This window comes from Ambystoma mexicanum, chromosome 14 (genome assembly GCF_040938575.1).
Source record: "Ambystoma mexicanum isolate Mex_15411 chromosome 14, UKY_AmexF1_1, whole genome shotgun sequence".
Lineage (NCBI taxonomy): Eukaryota > Metazoa > Chordata > Amphibia > Caudata > Ambystomatidae > Ambystoma > Ambystoma mexicanum.
This window is the reverse complement of record NC_090940.1, coordinates 519,730,867-519,746,403: the sequence shown is the minus strand read 5'-3', so window position 1 is coordinate 519,746,403 and position 15,537 is coordinate 519,730,867. Positions and strand designations below refer to the sequence as shown.

Genomic DNA, 15,537 nt, shown 5'->3' with positions numbered 1-15,537 from the left:
TAGCTTAAGCTGCTTTGATTAGCCTTTTTTGTTTTTCATATAACTTTTTATTAACATTTTCACTGTTTGTCCAAAACGATGAACTCGCCCCGCCTCCAACCCCCACAGAAGTCCCATCATGAACAGAGCAAATCCCTTTCAACTTTCTTTAATATTTGGATTCATGCAGTCTTGTGTGTTTTTGTTTTAGTTATTATTTTTTTTTTTCACCAGATCTAGTTTTTTTCGGGCACCATTTCACCCTTGGTCCTTGTTGAAGGAAACCCAGGGTTCGGGACCAGTCTTGCATAAATCCTTGGTGATTCCCTTCTATTCATTTTATTTGATTTATTTCTATAGCGCTGAAAACCTGCAGGTTTCGGGGTGCTGACATGAACACAAAGTAAACAAACATAGCAACAAGTCAACGGCCAAACTAGGGTTCCCTAGATGAAAAGGTATAAGGCTATAACGGCCAGAAGATTTAACTGAAGAGGTATGTCTTCAATGAGTTTCTGAAATCGCTCAAATTGGAAGTCCTCTGATGGACGGCGAAAAGGGATTCCAGAAAGAGGGAGCCAAAGCCTGGAAAGATCTACTTAGACCTTTGGCTCTTTTGATTCCGATTCCCTGCAATAGCGTGAGGGCAGAAGATCGCAAATCTCTGACTGGTTTGTAGGGCATGATTTTAGTTTTGAGGTACTGCAGGGCTTTTCCATAAAGGGAGCAATGAGTTGGCGAGCCCATTTTGAACTTAATACGTTGCTGCACTGGTAACCAGTGCAACTCTCTCCTGGTATTAATATGAGCTCTTCTTGGAATGGTTATCGCTATGTGGACTGCATCATTCTGAATGATTTGGCAAATCCGGAGATTAGACTTTGATGCTCCACACAACAAAATATTGCAGTAGTCTAATATTAATAGGATCATGGCACGGGCGATGGTCATAGAATTATTTGTATTGATGAAAGGTCCTATGGTTCGAAGAAGCCTCAGATGGTAGTTGCATGTCTTACAAAGATTTTGTACCTGAGCATCTGAATTCAGGGAGGCCTCCAAGACCACCCCCAGGGTTTTCACTTTAGTTTGTATTATGATCTTGTTGCCTTGCAGCGTAAAGTAAGCATAGGCAGGATCAAATTTGGCACAAGCCTGCAGTGAGCCAAATGTCAGTAACTCGGTTTTATTGCTGTTCAAGCAAAGCCGTTTGAGGACATCCATCTCTCAATGGCATCATAGAGGTTCTTTAGTGTTGGTGAGTCCTGATGGTAATCACCACTTAGCTAGACGACTAACTGCGTGTCATTGGCATAGTTCGTAAAAAAGACCCCTAGCTCTTCTAACAGCGTACAGCAAGCGTGCATGTATAGATTGAAAAGGAGAGGCGATATTGATGTTCCTTGGGGAACGCCATATTTTATTGGCCACTCCAGTACTGCAAAGTTCCAGACTTTTCCCACCCATTCATGCTCCGTTCGAGGGAGCTTTGATTTCCGTTTTTTTGTGCCAGCCCCAGTGCCCTGCCATCATCAGTATTGTGTATATCTTCCGGTCTGCTTTAGTGGGCGATCTTTCAGTTGCTCCCCTAGCCCCAGTATAGACAAGCCTCTATTACCTGCTATCTTCAGACCTAAAGCCTCTCCTAGTGCTTCACCTATTACCCTCCAGTACTGCTGAATATGGACGACAAAGCAAAAACATAGAGGTGATGGCTGGAAGGTTTAGAATGAATCTTAACCTCTGGCATTGCTCTTGGCAACTCTCCAGAGCAATGGTCTTTTCCCTTCTGTAATGGCTTGGCAGGCGAAGAACGATCATCTGGAGGGTTGCCCAGAGCAATGCCAGTGGTTAAGATTCATTCAAAACCTTCCAGCCGTCAACTTTTTGTTTTTGCTCCTGAATACGGGGGCAGTCCCACCAGATATGGTTCCAGGTTCCCACCGTTCTACATTGTCTCCAACAAATGTTCGACACTGTGGGGTAGAATTTATGTAATTGTTCTGGGGTCAAGTGGCATTCTAGCATACATTTAATCCGTTTTCTGATTTGCAACAATCATGTCAATTTAGGAAGATTAGCCCACAGTTGTTCCCATTCAGTTACCTCATGACCCGTTACCAGGCTGTCATGTATCTTCTCTTCCCCGGTTACTCACTCTGTTATTATAAATGAATAAATTGCCCCCACTAATTGCTTCTCTCTGGTATCCGACACTAGGTACTTCTCAAAAGGGGTTTGGCTACGTGTCACTGTCCCTTCACGGGTGCTTGCATTAACCAATGCCTTATCTGAAAGTATCTAAACCTCTCCTTTTCCTCCAGACCAAAATCCCCCTTGCTTTGGAGGAATGTTTTGATGTTTTGGCCTATGAACATATCCCGAATTTTTAGGCCGCTCCCTCACGCCATATGCCATAGCCCTTCACTCCACACCCTGCTGTGAAGTCTGGATTATCGAAAATTGGCGTGAAGGGAGATGGAAATGTGGTAATTTTGGCCCTCCTTATTGCCTCGTCCCAGGAGTCTAGTGCCACTGCCAAAATCCTACTTTGGTAGATTGTCTGGTCTGTTTCCTTTGGATTTCCACAATACTTCCTCGATATTGTCCCCTATTAGTGCCTTGTCCGTTGTCCTCAATATTTTTCCCCGGTCATCTCTCAGCCAGTCTCTTATCCTAATTTGCGCCGCTAAGAAGAATGTTTCCAGGTCTGGTTCCCCCATTCCTCCCTGAGCTCTGGGCATCTTCATGACCCTTCTAGCTATCCTAGGCCTTTTGTTATTCAAGAGAAAATCTCCCAGCCTGTTTCTGTATGGCCCGAAAGATGGAAGATGAGACCTGGATGGGGAGGGTCGTGAAGTATTACAGTAGTTGTGGTAAAATAACCATCTTTACAACATTGATTCTTTCCATCCATCCAGGTTATCATTGGAGGCCCCCAATCGATTTGTTTATTCTTTAACGCTTCTAACACAGGGGTTATAGTTGGCCCTGTGGAGCTCTTCCACTCTTCCACTGTTATTGTTAATTATATTCCTAAGTACATTATGGATTTGTTAACCCATTTATATGGGAACTTTTCCTTGAGTCCATTCACAATTTCCTGTGCGATTGTAAGGTTCAATAGTTATTTATTTTTTTGGGGGGGATTTATTCTCCGGCCTGCTACTGTTCAAAACCGTATTATCCCCCTCTCCATTGCCTTCATTAATTCGTCCAGATTCATCAATGTCTGGAGCATATAGTCAGGAAAAGCTGCTGTTGTATGGCTCCTGCCCCAAATGGTATCCCTACAATTTTCCCGTTCAGTCTTGTTGCCTTCAGGAGTGGCTCCAGATAAATTGCATAAAGCAAGGGTGAGAGAGGACAACCCTGCTTCCTTCCCCTCTGAACCTTGATGGGTTCAGATAGCTGGCCATTTATTGCTAGCCTTAAAGATGGCTTTTGATAGTTAGCTTTGATTTTTGTGAGGAACTTCTCTCCAAACCCCATTTGCTTTATTACCGGAACCGCCACTCCACCCTATCAAAGGTCTTTTCTGCATCTAAACCGATTAAGTAGCTGGGATTCCTTTTATTTTTTTTTCACCTTTTTGTTTGAGATGAGCTATCCTCCTTGTGTTATTGCTCGTCTGCCTGCCCCTAATGATCCCTGATTGATCTGAGCTAATTATATTTGGGAAGATTTGAGCTAGGCGGTTGGCCAGAACCTTTGTAAAAATCTTGGTGTCTGTGTTCATTATGGCTATCGGTCTGTACGAACTGCATGTGGTCGGGTCCTTGTCTTCTTTGGGGAGGACAACTTTCGCCTCTTCCAGAGTCTCCGTAATACTCCCTTTATTCCCCATTTCATTAAGAAGAGGGACCAAATGAGGACTCAATGTTTCTCTAAAAGATCTATACAATTCTGTACTAAATAAAGCCATCTGGGCCGGCGGGACTTGTTAGTAGAGAGGTTCATAATGGCCCTCCTCACCTCGTCCTGCGTAATCTCCCATCGAAGGCTTCTCTTTCTTGGATCGTTATTTGAGCCAAGTCTCTTGCTCCATGTACTTGTAGAGATTGCTCTAATGGATTTGCAGAGCTGTATAGCTTGGCGTAGAATTTCGGAAAACTCCTGTGCTATATCTTTGGTCTCTGTACTGGTATCCCCCACCCCCTTTATTTTGTAATAGTTTTTGCCTTTTCCTCCTTTCTCAGCATTCTGGCCAGCAGTCTGTGCAATTTATTGGCCTTGGTGTAGTATTTCTGCTTTAGGAACAGTGATTCTTCTGCTGCCTTTGCCTGTATGAGCTCCAATTGGCCTTTTTATAGCTCTATACTCCTTCCTTGTTTTCCCCACTCACATCCTGGCCATTATCCACTTTAATTTCTCCTCTGAATCTTTCTATCTTTCTATTAACCTTAGCACCCTCTCTCTGTGGGCCTTCATTGCGATAATTTCCCCCCTGATAGTGGCCTTGAAAGCATCCCACCTCGTTGGCATTGATGTATCATCCTTTTTATTTTCTTTGAATAAAAGCTCCATCTCGCCTCTTCACTCTTTTCTTCAGAGCCTCATCCCTAAGTAGATGCCCTGGAGACCTCCACTTCCAAAGACCTGGGGGGGGGGGGGTCTGTTATTCTAGCTATTCAGTAGCAAAGGTGCATGATCTGACAGTAATTGCCCCCACCTCGACTGCTGTCACCCAACCCAGGAGTTTCTGAGAAGCCCATAGGTACTCTATGCAGGATGAACGATGAATGTGAGAGAAGAATGGGAATCCTTCCTTATCCCGTTCCTTTTCCCTCCATATATCCACTAGAGCTAACCTCTCCACTTTCTCCAGTAATTCCTTTGACGCTTCCCTTGGGCGTTTTCAAATTATGTGGACCTATTTTATTTATTTCTTTGTTTTTTTTCAGGGTCCCAAGCCATGTTACAGTCCCTTGTCAGATTTATGGGCCCTTTGTGAATTTCTCACATTTTGTCAGAGCTCATTGAATTAAGGTGCCTTGTCTCGTGTTCGGGGTGTAGAGCGTTGCCACAATATATCCCTCCCCCTCCCCTTTATGTTCAAAGCTAAATATCTCCCATGGGAATCTTTGTCTGCCTCAGTCACTCTAAGGTCCAAATTATTTCCGAATGGCTAACGACACTCCCTCTTTCTTATTCATTTCTGTGGACTGACAGATGAGGGCAAAACCTTGTCTCAGGCGTTTCCCAGTCCCGGGTCTGTACATGGGTCTCCTGTAAGGTTATTATGTCAGGACTCCCTACGCATGTATGTACCTTTTCAGTTTTTTCCTCTTTACAGGGGAGTTTAGCCCCTTTTATAGTCAGGGAGATGATACCCAGCCTAATCCATTTTCTACTGAAAATGAGGACTGTATGGTCTGTCGGGACCTCCTATATACTACCCTTTGCTCGTCCTACCCGGGTTTGCTTTTTGATTCGCCCCTAGTACCTTATTGAACATTTCAAGTTGGTAATTTCTTATGTCGGCTCCCTCCCTCACTTCTATCCAACAGCCGGGCCTTTCAGTTGGGGTTAGTACCCCCCCATTTTTTGTTTTTTGTTGGTTTCACCACTGTAGACCATTCCTAGCTCTTAAGCCCACTTTGAGTCATGGGTTGCAGGGCCCTTGTCTCTTGATCCTCTTCTTCGATTCCCCAAGATCCACTGCCCTTCTTCGTAGGAACCGATCCGCTGTTGCTTCCCTTGCCAGTCGAACATTTGGCCAAATGGAAACGTCCACCTATATCGACTGCCCTTGTCTCTAAGTGCCCGGATGTCCGGATGTCCGGTGCCATTTTTTTCTTTTGGCCAGAGTTGTCGGGGATAGATCTTAAAACAGCATCAGGTCTGACCCATGTTTGTTATTTGTTTGGCTTGCCTTGATTGTAGAATTTGCTCCTTGGCTATAATCTTGCAGCACTGCCAACACATCTCTAGGCCAAGCCCCTGGTTCGGCTCTACGAGGGCCAACTCTATGGATCAAATTTCGCCTCTGGTTTCTCCTCGGTTTCTAGTAGGTCCTCAACTATCCCTTTCGCCATCGCTTCAAGGTCCTTGTCTAGAACCTCCTCAGGCAAATTTAGAATCCAAATGTTGGTTCTCTCGCCTCTGGATGTGGCTGTCCCCGCCACTGCCCTCAATGGGTTTGTGCTCCTCCTCTCCCTGTTCGACTTACTGTGTTGTTAGCTCCGGTTGTAGCCTTGGGATAGGAGCGGGTCACGAGCGACTCCCGCTGGGTTTGCTTCCTCTTCCTCCAGTCGCGGGGACTGCCGCGGTTCTCTGTTCTGGGCTGGGTGCTGACTTCCTGGTCTCCTGGCTTCTTCAGTCCATGCCGTCCTCTTGGAGCCTGATCGAATGCCAGAGGGGAATCGCCGCGTTACCTTCGCTCTCGACTTACCTGTTGCTCCAGCTGGGTATGCCCTCGGCATCTGCTTCTTTTCTGTGCCCCGCTTTGGGGCTGGGCGGGACCGCCTCCTGCACTCCGCAACGGCTTCCGTGGATCTCGGGCCTCACGTTTTGCATATGCTGCACAAATATCTTAGATGGCCCTGAAAGTACAGGCACTCCTAGTTCTGTTTTAATTGCCTGGGGAGGGCACTGAAGCACAAACAGAAGGTGGAGGCCCTGAGGTTCAGGAGAGCATCAATCTGGGTGCGCTCCTCTCGGCGGCCATTTTGGAATCTGACTTTTTCAAAATGAATATAAAGACCAGGATTTTGCCCCCAAGTTATTGACTAAAAGGGACTTGAGGTAGGATTGTGGATGAAAAGAAAATGGTTTGTGCTGAGAAAGTAAAGGTGCATACACAATCTTGGGTTACTTCAGGGCTCTTAAATAGTTCTTCAGTAGTATCTTTTTATAGTTTGAAATGTAGGTTAAATTTCAGGGCTTTAAATTCACAATATTCTATAGTGTATACATCTTACCACCCCCACCCAAGTTAGCAAATGGGTTGAGGGAGGGGATTTTGATAATGTGATGGGTGGGAGCCTTTTCAAGGGACCCTACATCTCACTTGCCTCAGTAAAAAGTCCCCAATATTGTAGCAAATATAAAAGGAACATTTTTTTTTTACAGGCACATTCATGATTTTTGCTTGTAGACTGTATCGCTATAGTGTACAAACATTGAAAGTCTGTAAAAGCATATAAACCTCTGGTTGCTGTCATTTATAATCTTTGCATGTTTGACACGTGCCAATCGACTAATAAAATATGCGTCTTAGTGTCGAGGCATAGTTGTAAAAAGGTTTGCTAAAGAGTATTACATTGGAATCTATTTATTTGGGTTTCTATCCCTCACTCTGTGTCCATAAACACTTTTGCTGTCTTGCTTTATTTTTAGATTTCTACTGAGGGTCATCTAAAAATTCTGTAGAAGTCCCCTACAGAGGGTCTTTATTTTGGGTGTTCAGTCCTTGGTGCTGTCCTTGGGTTTGGGGAAGGGGAGGGGTGCGGACCAGTCTAATCCCAGAATGCGTGTTGTGAAGTGTGCTGGTGGCTAGACATTGAGTTTTGCTACCTTGCTGCAGACATTTTACCATGTTGGTAGCCAAATGCCGTATATGGTGGCCATTTGGCTACGTAACTGTGCCTGAGTGTATGGAGCTTGACTGGCCATTCAGGATTGGATGGCTGCCAAACCTGAAATGGTGGTTGCTTTTGGACTAGTGGGCTGGGTTTGCCCTGCCCATGTGTGTGAACTTTTTTTCCCCTTGCGTAGTCCCTGGGACATTCAAGAGATTAGTTTGCCAAAACATGCTAGAAGAGCTAGTTGGACCCTATCATCATTTTGGATGCCTTTCTACAAGTTATTACACTTCCAGCGCTTTGTTCTGGAAACTCTATGCCTGCTGTGCTGATGCTCTCCTATAAGCCTTCATGTCCTTCTAGCATTCACTAGTCTTAAAATGGCAGCCTCTCTGCTGCCTGGCTGGACTCTGACAGGCGTGCTGCTACTCCGCCTCAATTTCTGCTTTTATTGTGAGAAGTATTGGATCACTTTGTGCAGTGTCTCTCGCCTGTGGGACCATTCCTGCTGCCTTGGCTGACCCTTGTGGCGCACCTGGGCTGCCTCTGGCCTGCTTACTTGCCCTCCTCTTTTCTTCTTCATTGCTGCTGCTATTGTTGCAGTGACCCCATGGCAGGTCATCTATAGTGGTTCCTGTTGCTTTGGCACAATCTTTACCTGGTATTCTGATTAAAATGCACAGTGCCCCAATCAACTTTTAGCCTGATCCAATCTCGACTCCAAATCTCATCTATGCACTGGTGCTTTCTGGCCCATTCCACTGCCCATTGCTTGGGCAGCAGTCCCTGTTCTGTCTATGGTCCGGTCCTTCAGGGTTTCATAACCCCAGGTGAAGTGTATCCTGGGAACACTTGATTGTGACAGTGCTTCTGTGGGCCTGAGTGTCACTTCAGTTGTTCTGTGTGCCTCTGGTGGTGGTACCAGGGTCTTAAGCTCTTCTGCCGGGGCCTCTCACTCATTAACTCGTGGTTGCTGCTGGTTCTCCCTGCACCTGTGATCTGTAAGAAACCCATACTTCTCACCATGAAAGCAATGAACCTATTGAAAACCTTACATTTCCTAAAAGTGGTATGAAGACGTAATTAATTTACCTGTAACTTGTAAGTGTGCATTTTATTTGTTCTCCTTGGGTTCCTGCCGTTTTCAAAGTAACCCTGTTTTTTTTAAACCTTTTTGTATTTTATTCTTTTTCCTAGCCATTTTAGAGTGATAGATTTCTGGAATTCAGTCCCAGTATACCTTAAGTGGATGGCATTTTGCTCGTATATGCCGGTCTTTAACTAATGGTTTCAGGGGTGGGTTGGGTCTTTTATGGACACCTCACTGGAAAATGTTGCAGTACAAGAAACAATACATTATGTATTAACTGCCCGCAAAAAATCTTTCCGCATACAGTTCTTCTGAAATGTACTTACTCTGTGTGCGTCTTCATATCCCCAAACTTTGGTTTCGGGTTATGGCTAGATTTAGAGCTAGCATCAGTGTTAACGTTTGATTTAATGGCAGGTGGGACGAGATGGGCGTGTATTAGCAAGATATGAGAAATCTGAGCCGGAACAAGACGTTGTCTGCATACCTTCGGATGCCGAAGATCATTCAGATTGGGAAATGGAAAGATCCCGAGGGCCGATCCGCAACTCCGAATGGCAAACGCCACATCCTGCTATGGATGCTTCTGTGATGATTCACCTACTCTCGTCACTTCTCCCCAGAGAGGAGCCCTTTCCTATCAGGCTAGGGGGGTGAGGCCCCTACCTAATAGTCCTCTTGGGGGTGTTAATACGCAGGTGGACATCACAGGGAGGAGGACATCCACCTGGGCAGCAACCTACCTAACCCTTGCACCACCCACAAGTCTTTTGCACCCACCACCTCTCTCTGCTCCCACCAATGGCGTATTTAGGATTTCTGCTGCACAAGTCCCAACTAAGTGCATGTAACCCTCTCTCCTGAACTCCATCCTTTCAATAAACTTTGTCTGCCTTGGCCAATCTGCACCCTTTCACCACCATCTTGTCCCATTTTTGTCCATAACAGGACATTTTTTTTAAGGCTGACCAGATTTCTAATTCCAAGTCAAGCCTGTTATCTTCTATGCTATGGTAGTTGAAAGTGTTTTGATGTCCCTGCTGCTGAGTTTGGAGATGGCAGCGTGTTATACAGTCAGTTGAGTGCGTTAGAGGTAGTTGCTGAGGCCAGCGGCCTACTTTCTAATCAATCAGAGAATAATCTTTAAGAGGAAGCAAGCAGAACAATAAGCTATCTGATAACAAGTGAGGGGGTGGATTGGTATGATGAAGTTTGATTTTAATACTAATATCTGGTTTCTTCTAAGTTGCCTGTTGTAAGCCCATGAGGAGTACCTCCTGGTCTGTAATGTGAATCCTTCTGGCAACATAACTTCATTTCTAAATTCAGTCTTTTTAAATGTTATATTTTACATATGAAATATATGCAAATGGTCAGGGGTACCTTTAAAAAATGTTGATTAAACAATAACTAAACCACCTTCTTATGGTTAAGTACTGGTGTTGGATGAGGGCATAAAGGAGATCATGCACACTACCACATGGTGCATCCCATGTACCTCTATTCCCTTGGGCTGGAATACAAAATCGCAAGTGAAATTTGAAAAACTCTGTGGGCTTAAACACCTAAGTGGTGTAAAGACGGTTGCAGAAGGTTTTCGGAGCCTTTGGCTGTGCATTCTCACGGTGGAGTAATTGATAAGGGCAACCCTGAACGTTCATGAGTGGAAAGCAACAGAATTCCTCGTAGCTGTGCGGTGCAGTCAGCTGTTAAAACAAATTAAGCGTTCAATACCTTTGACATTGCTGTTTGTGTCATTGTCCAAAATACCCAACACCCCAAAGATGCTCAGAAATGTGCTAATTCTCTTCTACCTTAGAGACACCCAGCTGTTTTTGATGGACTTTAGGACTTTTAATTTCTAACCTGGAGCAAGACCTTTTTCCCCCACTCTCTCATGTACTTGTTCTGTGATTAGGACTTTGAAGTCTGACAAACTCCATAGGCATCATCTTTACATTGTGTCACACAGCACCTTCAGTGACTCGGGGAAATCTGAAAGATTTCCCAAAGGTTTAAATACCTTCTCTTGGTGAAACTGTTTCCAAGAGCAGTGAAGTGAAATTGACTTTACTTGCATAGACCCAGTGCACAGTATCTTACAATAGGGTGCTGGAGGGGTTACTCTCTTTTGTCTAGTTTCGCATGTAACATTTTTATGTTACCCTTTCTACAATTAATGGCTGGTGGCAGTGGTGTAACTTTCCTACCATTGTGTGTTTATAACGCGGGCTGTAAGTGCAGCTGCAGTAAAGCACCCATGGGTGCCAATTTTGTCAAAATGGCCCTGGTCTTTTTTTTGCCATTTTGTGTTGGAAAAGTCCTTCTTGAGATTTACTCTGCACCAGGTCCCTTTTTGTTTGTTTTGTCTTTGGCGGGATTCACTGGTGAAGCCCGCCTCTGGCTCCAGCGTGTCTGGCAGGTGCAGGAAGTGAGGGAGGTGCCCGAAACTCCCTGTGCTTAATCCCCTTGTTTACAGGAATGCACCGAGGTGAAAGGCCGGCTGGCTGTCCTTGGAGGACAGCCACACTGCTCTGTGAGTGACAGCTAGGCTGCGAATTAATGGGAGAAACCTGCATAAAAGGCAAAGCTTTTGGCTTGGAAGGCAGAATCGACCACTGGACGAAGGAATCCGAAGAAGAACTTGGAAGAGACGCTTGCTGCAACTCCGGGACCGTTGGTTTGCCCGGTGAAGCCCTGCTACATTGCTGAAGCTCTGAATTTGCCTCGACTAAAGAAGCCCTGGAACAGACGACTTCTCCCCTTGGGTTGGTGGGACCAATCAACTGCAAAGTGAACTCATCTGGACATCTTCTCGGAGCTGGCTGTACTTCCATTGTTGCTGCAGGAACCGACTGCCAGGGAGAGCAACACCAGATCTAGTGCATCATTTTTAAGTCGGACGGGAGCTACAGGAAGATCCTCCAGTCTCCCATGAAGCAGTACTGACCAAGCCTGAGCCACCTCAACAGAGTGTTGGACTCCAGATGCGTTGAAAGCTCATAAAGGTATCAGAGAACCATGGGGTGTTATTTGCGAGAGCCGCAAGAAGCTCAAACCGCAAAGTGCTGCTGCTCTGAAGTTTTCCCATTGCTGCCGCCAACCTTCCATTCGTAAGGCAGGAGTCCCCAGATGTCCTCCCTCTTGTCCCCACGACTGAGCCCCAGGAACAACATTTAGACTCTGTGTTCCTCCTCTGTACTCTTCCGTGACCTCTGCGACTCCCTCTCCCTGTCCATCGTCTCCTCTGGCCCGACTCACTCTGCAGGGCACACACTCAATGTCTTGATCTCCTCTGACCTCCCCCTCTCCATCCCTCTGACCACTCCTCTTTCCTGGAGCGATCACTCCCTCTCCTCTTGTGCACCCCTGCACCCCCAAGCCAAACCTACCCCAACACTGCCACCTACCTTCTCGGTCATCTGGCCCATGAAGCGTGTGTCAGTTGAGGCTTTTGCTGCCGTTCCATTCCCCCCCAACCCCCACCTCTGACTGTCTCACATCCTGACACAGCCCTGTCTCTGCTCTACTCTTTAATTTCTGATACTCTTGATCCTGTCATGAGGATCAGTTTGAAGTCCAAAGCCAAGTGCAATTCCTGGTATGACTCTGACCTAGCTACACTTAAACGTAAGTGTAGGGCGGCTGAGCGGAAACGGAGGGCTCCCTGTTCATCCTCTCACCAACTGGCCTGTCGCCTGCTACAAAGGCAATACCGACTCTCTGTCCTCACCAAGAAGAGAGTCCACATTCAAGCTCGTGTCTCTGCGGCATCTAACAACTGCGCTGAATTCTTTAAAATTTGCAAGGAGCTGGCCAACCCTGCTGCAGTCTCTACCCCTCCTGTTGCCTCCCAGGCTCTTCGCAATGCCCTTGCCTCTCCCTTCATTTAAAAAACCCAGGACATCCATTCCACCCTCTCCACTCCCACCCCTCCCCTCTCCATCTGTGCTTGCTGACCCTCCTTTAGCTACCCCCCCACCATCCCTCTCGTCCTTTCCTCTCTTCTCCCCTGACGAGGTCGCTAGACAAGTCCGATCTATGAAAGCCTCGTCAAAACGGGTTCATTCCTGTTCCTCTAAAACCATCAAGGACCACATTGACAATTGACACCCTCGTTCTGGCCCTTGCTGATTTTTTTTGCAACCACTCCTTTGCCTCAGGATCCTTCCCCTCCCATCTGAAGCACTCCCTTGTGCATACTCTTCTCAAGAAACCCACAGCTGATCCTTCTTGTCCAGCTAACTATCGCCCAATTTCCATTACTCCCTTTCTGGGCAAACTCCTGGAAAAGTTGGCCATCTCTCAGCTTAACCTTCATTCCAATTCTGTTGGCTGTCTCCATGACCACCAGTCTGGCTTCAGAGCTGCCAGAAGCACGGAAACTGCTCTCCTGAACATCCGTGAAGATCTGCTCTCCAGCCTTGACTCTATTCCCTCCGTCCTCATCCTCCTCAATCTCTCTTCTGCCTTTGACACGGTCAACCATACCATCCTGCTCAACCGTCTCCGTGAAAACCTGGGTTTCACTGATCAGGCTCTGGCCTGGCTGACCTCTTTCCTCTCTGATGGACCCTCCCAGGTCCAACTTGGGTCCTTCCTATCATCTATCTTCCTCTCTACCTTTGGTGTCCCCCAGGGGTCTAACCTCTCGCCCTGGCTTTTCAACCAATACCTGGCATCTCTCGCCCACTGCATTGCCATTTTCTGCTCAAATTTCCAGTGCTATGCTGACCACACTCAGCTCATTTACAGGCTGCCCTCGGCCACCTCCTCTCCCTCTCTCATCTCTGCCTAACTGCCATTCATGATTGGTGTGCAGCCATTGATCTTTGTCATAATGCCAGCAAGACGGAGATCCTCCTCATCGGCACACCTTCACCATCCTTTCCCCTCACTCTCTGGCCGGCTTCCCTTGACCCTCCTCCTACCCCCATCTGCGAGGCTAAGAACCTCGGGGTCATCTTTGACTCCACCCTTTCCTTCTCCGCCCACATCTCTGAGGTCTCTAAAAAGTAAAACTTCCTACTGCACCTCCTCAGAGGTACACTGCCTTTCCTCTCCTTCCCCCAGAAGCTCATGGTATCCCAAGCTCTATTTGTCTCTAGGTTGGACTATTGTTAACAGCCTCTTTCTAAATCTACCTGCCTCTACTCTCCGCCCTCTGCAACTAATCCAGAACATGGCTGCGAGACTTGTCCTTGGCCTCAAGCCCTGGGATCATATCTCTCCAGCTCTGAAATCTCTCCATTGGCTCCCAGTGGATGCAAGGATTAAATTCAAAACCCTCTGAATTGTCCACAAGGCTTTCTGGGGCTTGGGTCCAAAATACTTTCAGCTATCCCTCCGCAAATACCTCCCCTCTCGAGCTCTTTGCTCCTCAGAAATGAACTGGGGTATATCTGTCTTCGGCTGGGGCCTCCCTCTGAAAAGCCTCCCTGCCACTCTAAAACTTGAGAACCATCTCCAGTTCCGGAAGCACCTCAAGACCTTCCTCTTTTCTTCTGCCTTCGAAACCCCCCCTCTCCCCTGCTGATCTGTTCTCTCTTGGCACCGTGCACCTGGCCACCCTCTGTCCTCCGGGCCCAGGTACATGCTCACCCTGCCACCCCTCCCGCACTGCCTCCGGGCTACCCCTTGCACTGTGGTCTGTATCTGTACCCATACAGCCCCTACTTTTCTTCCTGCACTTATCAGACCTACCCTGTCTGCTGTCTTAAACCTAGCACTTGCAAATTGCTTGCTGCACTACCACAGTTTGTTGCCTTTATTATTTATTTATTCATTATTATTTATCTGTTTCTCCTCTGCTTGGCACTTTCCACTTCTGCCCTCTTCCATGCACTTTCCGCCGCCCCCTCTCCCATGCACTTGCGCATTCTCAATGTCACTGGGCCTAGTAAGATCGCTATTTTGTTCTCCCCAGTTCTCCTCCCTTGCCTTGTCGCGCTCTGAAACACTTGTGTACGAGCGCGATAGAAATAAAATATCAATATCAATATCTGCAGACCTACATAGGAACGGAAACCAGCTGGAACCAGTGGTTTTCAAACCAAAGGTACTGTAAAACTGAGGGGTTCCTTACCTCTTGTTGTGTAGACTTGCTAGTTCTCAGTTGAGACTTGTCTTGGTTGCTTGCAGCTGTGCCCCTCACAAGCCTCCCAGCTTGTGGGCCTACAATGATTTCATTTTCTTCAAAGACTTCTAAAACTTTGCTACAAGAAGCTTTTCAGTTCACCTAGACTTTTGCTCCACTAACATTGGCTGTCCTGGCTTCCCAAAAGACTCTTCTTACCTCATGACTTTGTGCTTACCTTTCCCCCAGGAAAGGGTTAATTTACTTTGCATTGGAGGGTTCAAGAAGTACTTGCCTGTTTAAGAATATTTGTTAACCATAGTGTTATACCCTCCTCTTTTTTCCTTTTTACACTAAATCAGTATTGCTCTAAATGTACCAGTGATATATCAATGTGCACAGTGTCCTAGTTATTTAAGTTGACTCAGGTTGTAGGAGGTGTCTATGTACCATCCCCATTGGGTATCTACTGATTTACTGAAACAGTGTAGTATTGAAATATATTTTTGTGTTACATATATTTGCTCCCTTCTAAACAAGGCTTAGTCGACTGACTGTTAAATTAATAAATATTTGTTTAATCAAGAAACCTTGAGTGTAGGTGTTAATTTTGAGACTTGTCACTGTGAATCTCTGTGTAATAACCATACAGCTCACATTGACCACTCCTGAGATAAGCCTGGCTGCTCAGTCACTAACAACTTGTGTAGTACATGTTTATACCAAAGGTTGGGCTAACTATTGCCAAGAGGACAAGGCTGGTGCAGTCTCCCACGGATACTACTTACACTCTTGCCTAACAATGGGTCAGGCTATGCAGCACAGAATTACATTTGTGTGTGTGGTAAGCATCTTCTGTTGAGATT

The 15,537-nt window shown here is 46.3% G+C and overlaps 1 protein-coding gene across 1 annotated transcript in view; it reads left to right on the top strand.

The window, feature by feature from the left end:
* DYNC1H1 (dynein cytoplasmic 1 heavy chain 1) overlaps window positions 1-15,537 on the top strand; it is a 2,031,190-nt gene that overhangs the window by 26,301 nt on the left and 1,989,352 nt on the right. The window lies entirely within an intron of this gene.